Consider the following 8,131-nt stretch of genomic DNA (forward strand, 5'->3'; position numbering starts at 1 on the left):
AAAATTGGTATTCATGAAAATTGATATCCATGAACATTGGTATCCATGAAAATTGATATCCATGAAAATTGGTACCCATGAAAATTGGTATCCATGAAAATTGGTATTCATGAAAATTGGTGTTAATGAAAATTGGTTCCCATGAAATTCATTATCTATGAAAATTGGTATCCTTGAAAATTGGTATCCATGAAAATGGGTACCCATGAAAATTGATATCCATGAAAATTGGTATTCATGAAAATTGGTATTCATGAAAATATATGAATCCACAGTAGTTTAAACAGTTACAGAATTGAAATATGTTTTTTTACAGAAAAAAAAAATTCTTGTTGACCTCAAGTTTAAAAGACACAATTTTGCAATGTAATATTATTTATCTCGCAAAAAATACAATGTCTTTCTATCCATCAATAATGTGTACTAGCCATCTAGGCCATACCCATGAAATATTTAAAGTGATAACATTGTGTAATAGTTGATGCGAAGAAACTGTCTGAAATTGCTCAAAAACGATGTTTACAACAGATAAATAAAGAGTACAAATGAATGGTTACATTTTTTTAAAGATATCAGAACAGTCATCAAAACGGCATTTTTACTTTATTTTCAAAAATATAAATACATGTAATACCATTGAATATTTTTTTTGATATCTTTATATGAAAGATCAATTAATCATTTTATTTTTTTTTATTTCTAAACCTAACTTAAACTGGATTGAATATTGTGATAAAAATTCTATTTTGATATGACAATTAGAATGTTTTAATGTTAATTTATTGATTCATGGTCTTTTTTCCCCTATTTATTTCCTACTATTTTTTTTTTATGTAAAATAGGAGAGTTTTTTTATGCTTATTATTTTGCTTAATTTTGAAATGGTTTTGGTTGTTGTAAAATAGGTTTGCCTGCTACTGAAGTTCATTTGTCATTAGTTCAGTGCCATTTGTCTTTTACCTATTTTCTATGATTTTATAGATTTACTGATATTCAATATGATACAAATTTTCTATTAGATTGTATGCAGTATTTGTCGAAACCACAATTTCTAAAAAGTACATTTTTTTCTCAATGTATGAAAATTTGTTACAATGCAAATAAATCAAATAACAGAATTAATGTCTTTCTCTAAAATATTGTTTGAATATTTTTTACCTTATTTGTTGTATTGAGAATTTAAATGAAATGCACAATACTGCATGAGATTATGTATGAAAAAAGGTTAATTAAGAATTTACTTTTGAGGTTATCAAGATTTGAGAATTTTTAATATTTACCCAAAACCAAAAATGGATGTCATGGAAGTATAAACTTATTTGATGTGTTTCCATGGAGTTGTACTGTGTATGATCATTTATAAAGGTGTATTTTTTTTTTTTGTAAATGTTGTAATCACAAATGATAGTTTAAAATCATGTAAAACTGTAACCATGTCAATATAGGTTTGTCACAGAGAAAGCCAGTAGAATTATGTATTTAAAATCAGCATTTAATATGTTATATTTTCAAAGCTAATTATCTTAATCAGAAATTATAATTATAAATGTACTGAATCATTTTGTAATGAATGATTGATAATACTGTTTTTTGTTGAGTACTTTGGACTTTTCCATAAAGAAAAGATCATGATGTCTTTTATGGCACCTTTTCAGAAACTCTTCAACCTGAAGAATATATTCTTTTTTTAATTACTTTATTGTAAATGAATTTAAGATAATCAAAAAAGGCAAAACTGTATTGAATGGTTTGATACATAAGGTCCTACAGTTAAAAAAATGAAATCAAGGAATTGCCTATATAAAAGTTATAACTCCTGTTCCACCTTAAAAATGTTTGTAAATTTAGTAATGGAACACCCCTAATTTATGGATCAGTCCTAATTGAGAATTAGTGCACAGGGTTTTTAAATGTGAATTCCATTTGTGTTCAGATAAATGTTAAGTGCTATGCATGTGTCTGTGTGCTAATTAATTGTTTTATTCTGATATTATGTTTCAAGTATATATATATATTGTAGCTTTACTTGCCAACAGCATAATGATGTGCCAGTTTATTTTTTAAGGATTTATTTTAATTGTATGTTGACGTGTAGATCTGTTTGTGAATTTGTTTATTATTTTGTTTTTTGTTTTTTTTTCCTCTCCAAAATGTGCATGAAATATTATGAAATAAGCACAAAGCTGATATACTTATACTTTCATATAGATACCAGCCGATAAGAAGTTTTAAGAAATAAATTTTCACGTTTCATGTGATATTTTATTTTGACAAAATGTTTAGATTTTAGAACAAAATTGATTTCTTGAACTAAATTATGATCAATCGATAAAATAAGAATATATTAACATTCAATCAAAACATATAAGATTCATTTCACATGACTTTACAGAAATTTCAGATCCTTTTTTTTTCCAGTTCAAAAGTCTTTGAGAACTAAAAACTTAAAAGTTTTATCTCAAGTCTAATTTTAGCTCACTTGTCAGAAATGCTTTTAGAAAATTAAAAGAAAAATGGTGTCACCAAACTTTTTTCTGGCTTTAATACAAAATACTTTTTACTGTACATTATAAAATTAGATTAAATGACATATTCCTCTTCAAGGGCTCAAATGAAAATAAAGTAAATCAATTTAAAATATGTGGTATTCAGAAAATAGTTCTAATATTAAGATACAAGCATATAAATTTCCTCATTAAATGAAAAGGTATCCCTGCATCAAAATTTACCTATTTCTTTAATCATCTTGACCAATTGTTTCTGCTACTTAGAATCCAAGATGGAAGAAGACCCACCTACTGCTTGAATATGAAATTCATGACACTAAGGACAGTAAATAGCATTATGCATGAAAAATGTAATAAAAAAATTTATTATCACATGTAGAATTAATTCCAAACACATTTATATTGAATACATATATAGATTGTTTTTGGTTTTTTTTGTTGTTTAATTTATTTTCCATTTTAACAGGGCTAGATATGGTGGTAAAATTAGGTTGTTTTGTGTTAGACCACAATGTTTTTGTTTTATTGGTAAAAAGTTTTAAAAAATTGTCAAGCATTATTCATTTTATTTACTGTCTCATATATTGGCCAGTTACAACAATATATAGTTTATATTATACAACTGTGTATATCCTCTTTGTTAAATTTCAACTCTTAATCAAATTATTGTTCATGAAAATATATATTTGACTGAATGTATGTACAAGAATCCTCCAAGATTTTTTTAACCAGTAGCATTTCTTTCCTTTTCTAATTTCTGTTTTTTTTAAGCCAAAAATTTTTAACTCAACTGTTGATTATTCTTTCTTTAAAAACTAAAAAAATTTGTAAAATGGAAAAATTAACAAATTGAAAATATATATCATAGTGGTATATAGCTTTGCTAGTTTTTATACGACCGCAAAAAATTTTTTGTGGTCGTATATTGGTATGACGTTGGCGTCGTCGTCGTCGTCGTCGTCGTCGTCGTCCGGCATCGTCCGAAGACACATTGGTTTTCGCACTCTAACTTTAGTTTAAGTCAATGGATCTCTATGAAATTTTACCATAAGGTTCAATACCACAAAAGGAAGGTTGGGATTGATTTTGGGGGTTATGGTACCAACAGTAAAGGAATTAGGGGCCAAAAGGGGCCAAAAATAAGCATTTTTGTAACTTCCAGACATAACTTGTGTGTTAGTGTATGGATCTCTCTGACATTGTACCACAAGGTTCCATATCACAAAAGGAATGCTGGGATTGATTTTGGGGGTAATTGCCTCAAAATTTTAGGAATTAGGGGCCAAAAAAGGGGCAAAAAACAAGCATTTTTCTAGTTTCATGATAATAACTTGTGTGTAAGTGTATGGATCTTTCTGAAATTGTACTACAAGGTTCCATATCACAAAGAGAAAGCTGGAATTGAGTTTGGGGGTAATTGCCCAAAACGTTTAGGAATAAGGGGCCAAAAAGGGGCCAAAAATAAGCATTTTTCTAGTTTCCAGACAATAACTTGTGTTAAAGTGTATGGATCTCTCTGAAATTGTACCACAAGGTTCCATATCACACAGGGAATGCTGGGATTGATTTTGGGGGTAATTGCCTCAAAATATTAGGAATTAGGGACCAAAAAAGGGGCAAAAAACAAGCATTTTTCTAGTTTCATGATAATAACTTGTGTGTAAGTGTATGGATCTTTCTGAAATTGTACTACAAGGTTCCATATCACAAAGGGAAAGCTGGAATTGAGTTTGGGGGTAATTGCCCTAAACGTTTAGGAATTTGGGGCCAAAAAGGGGCCAAAAAACACATTTTTTTTAGTTTCCAGACAATAACTTGTGTTCAAGTGTATGGATCTCTCTGAAATTGTACTGCAAGGTACCATACCACAAAGGGAAGGCTGGGATTGAGTTTGGGGTGATGAATCATAAGGGGGTTCAAAAAATTTGGGGGGGGATTTTTTTTTTCCTTTTTTTTTTCTTTTAAAATTTTCCATTTTAAGTTGGTTATTTCTGATTTATATTTAAAAGCAAATAATAATGATATGGTAGGAGATACACACCAAACAGGATGTGTAAATTTTTATATAATAAGTATTGCGCAATAGCAAGAAATTTTCAATTGCACAGTATTGCACAATAGCAAGAAATCTTCAATTGCACAGTATTGCACAATAGCAAGAAATCTTCAATTGCACAGTATTGCGCAATAGCAAGAATTATCCAATAGCACAGTATTGCGCAATAGCAAGAAATTGTCAATTGTACAGTATTGCGCAATAGCAGGAAATATTCAATTGCACAGTATTGTGCAAAAGAAGATACTTCGTATAAATTGCTTATTTCTTGACCAATTTCAATGGGGTTTTATTCTTGAATTCTTGGGGTTCTTTAATATGCTGAATCTAACCGTGTATTAAGTTTTTGGATTTTGGGCGCCGTTTTTAAATTGGTCCACATTGAGGTCCAAAGGGTCCAAAATTAAACTTTGTTTGATTTCATCAAAAATTAAATTATTGGGGTTCTTTGATATGCCGAATCTAACCGTGTATTTAGATTCTTAATTTTTGGTTCCGTTTTCAAATTGGTCTACATTAAGGTCCAAAGGGTCCAAAATTAAACTTAGTTTGATTTTAACAAAAATTGAATTCTTAGGGTTCTTTGATATGCTGAATCTAAACATGTATTTAGATTTTTGATAATGGGCCCAGTTTTCAAGTTGGTCCAAATCGGGGTCCAAAATTAAACTTTGTTTGATTTCAACAAAAATTGAATATATGGGGTTCTTTGATATGCTGAATCTAACCATGTATTTAGATTTTTGATTTTTGGGCCCCGTTATCAACTTTGTCCACATTGAGGTCAAAAGGGTCCAATTTTAAACTTTGTTTGATTTCATCAAAAATTGAATTCTTGGGGTTCTTTGATATGCTGAATCTAACCATGTATTTAGATTTTTGATTTTTGGGCCCCGTTATCAACTTTGTCCACATTGAGGTCAAAAGGGTCCAATTTTAAACTTTGTTTGATTTCATCAAAAATTGAATTCTTGGGGTTCTTTGATATGCTGAATCTAACCATGTATTTAGATTTTGGATATTGGACCATAATAGGTGAATGTCCAATTTAAAATTTTTAAGTTCTTAGACCACATTCATTCTGTGTCAGAAACCTATGCTGTGTCAAATATTTAATCACAATCCAAATGCAAAGCTGTATCAAGCTTGAATGTTGTGTCCATACTTGCCCCAACTGTTCAGGGTTCGACCTCTGCGGTCGTATCAAGCTGCGCCCTGCGGAGCATTTTATTGTTCATTAACTTGACTGCCGATCTGTGATCAGAGAGTTAGCTATAGGCTTGTAAGCATTACAGGCAAGAATTTGTTTATTATCCTGACCTCCGATCTATGATCAGAGATAGGTATGCTTTACCCATTGTAAATGTAGTTTTCATTTGTAAATTTAACAAGAGAAAGCACATGATTGTTATATTATATACCATTTTATATAGATAATTTTTATAGCTTATTATATCTACCGGTATTTGATAGCGCTACAAAGAAAAATGAAAAAAGTTGTGTTTTTGCTAGGTGAACCATGGAAGTATAGGTAAAGACAACTTTCACATTCGTGCATTTTCCTATACTTTTCCAATGTCTCAATGCTTGTGTTAAATGTCAGAGTAAGAGTTGATTGTTCAATGACGTCATTTACACCAATTGACTAATAGTCGACCAGCGTAACTTATTCGTAAAACAGAACTCAACCCGAAATCGGTCTGTTACATTTATTTTTACTCATTTTTAGCTCATCTGGCCCAATGAAACTGCTGGGCCAAATTTAACCAAACTTGGCCACAATCATCATTAGGGTATCTAGTTAAAAAAATGTGTCCGATGACCCAGCCCGCAAACCAAGATGGCCGACATGGCTAAAAATAGAACATAGGGGTAAAATGTAGATTTTGGCTTATATCTCTGAAACCAAAGTATTTAGAGCAAATCTGACGTGGAAAATTTGTTCATCAGGTCAAGATCTATCTGCCCTGAAATTTTCAGACGATTCAGACAATCTGTTGTTGGGTTGCTGCCCCTAAATTGGTAATTTTAAGGAAATTTTGCAGGTTTGGTTATTATCTTGAAAATTAATATAGAGATAAACTGTAAACAGCAATAATGTTCAGCAAAGTAAGATCTACAAATAAGTGAACATGACCAAAATTGTCAATTGACCCCTTAAGGAGTTATTGCCCTTTAAAGTCAATTTTTCAGAAATTTTTGTAATCTTTTACAAAAATCTTCTCTGAAACTACTGAGACAAATTTAACCAAATTGGCCACAATCATCATTAGATTCAAAAATGTGTCCAATGACCCCGCCTGCCAACGAACATGGTTGATATGGCTAAAAATAGAACATAGGGGTAAAATGCAGTTTTTGTCTTATATCTCTGAAACAAAAGCAAAAGTATAATGGTTGCATTATTTCATGAATCAATTGTAAACAAAAATATCAGGTGAGCAACACAGGCTCCTTGGAGTCTCTTGTTGAAAGAGCTACAATTAGTTTTGTATAGCAACAACAAATTTCATACAGACCATAACCTAAAGTAAACATGCAATAATGTTTCATATTGCACTAGTGCAAATAAAGCTTTAAATATGATGCAAAACAAAAAAATGTTTTGAGCTTTACTGTACAAAAGTAGGGTTATAGCATGAATATTGGTGCGAATACTTTCCCTTGTAAAATATATATAACGCACACAAGCCCATGCAATTTACAAATCTACTTCTGACAATATTCATAAATATTCATGCAATAACCATCTTTATTAATTTACAAATTAGACCATCTAGCAAGCAATCTAATGCAAATTATATTCATTTTTTTGTACACTCTCAAATACTGTAAATTCAGAAATTATTGTGAGGTTTTTATTTATGTGAATAATGCCACTGGGTGAGTATCACAATAATAAGAACTCACATTCTGATATCTGATACATTGATCTCTATGCAGATTTTCCTGAAATCACAATAATTAAAATCGCATATTTCCATTCTTCAAAAAATTACAATAAAAAATGCACGCAATATTTCTGAATTAACATTAGTTAAGCTGTAAGTAATATTTTCTTGTATTATTTTATAAAGCTGTAAAATTGTAAGTGCTAAGGATGTTATTTTTATAATAAATATATGATTTAAATAAAATTTTGTATTGTTTTCATTGATTTGTATGATAATAAGGAGATTTGTTGTGATTGCCAAGTAAACAACTATCAAACGAAATCCTAATGATGTGGATGTTCCCATAAGGCCTTCAAAAATTTGCAAGATGTAATTGTCATCCTTACTTCTTGACAGGCCAAGAACTTTGAGTTTGATTGGTCTAGCTGTTCAGTTTGGCATTGTAAAAGTTTATTATTTTACTTGACGATGGTTTTTTGAGAATGGTTGCTTTTAAGAACCATGTCAATCAGCTGTCAGCTTACTATAAACCATGTCAATGCAAACTGGTAGATATAACATAGTCGTTGATAACTATAAAAAGCGTTGTATAACACCATGATACAGAGTTCTTCTGACATTCCCCAACACTTAAGTTATGGTAATGCATGCAGTCAACCAAACATTTCAAAGCT

General features: G+C 30.3%; 1 long non-coding RNA gene across 1 annotated transcript; it reads left to right on the top strand.

The window, feature by feature from the left end:
- The first annotated feature begins 650 nt into the window (after positions 1-650).
- On the top strand, positions 651-7,700 carry LOC127732080 (uncharacterized). Its single transcript, XR_007996050.1, has 2 exons — positions 651-3,880; positions 4,204-7,700. It is a non-coding gene; the product is annotated as an uncharacterized LOC127732080 (long non-coding RNA).
- Positions 7,701-8,131: the final 431 nt, after the last annotated feature.

Source organism: Mytilus californianus, unplaced genomic scaffold, assembly GCF_021869535.1.
Source record: "Mytilus californianus isolate M0D057914Y unplaced genomic scaffold, xbMytCali1.0.p SCAF_22, whole genome shotgun sequence".
Lineage (NCBI taxonomy): Eukaryota > Metazoa > Mollusca > Bivalvia > Mytilida > Mytilidae > Mytilus > Mytilus californianus.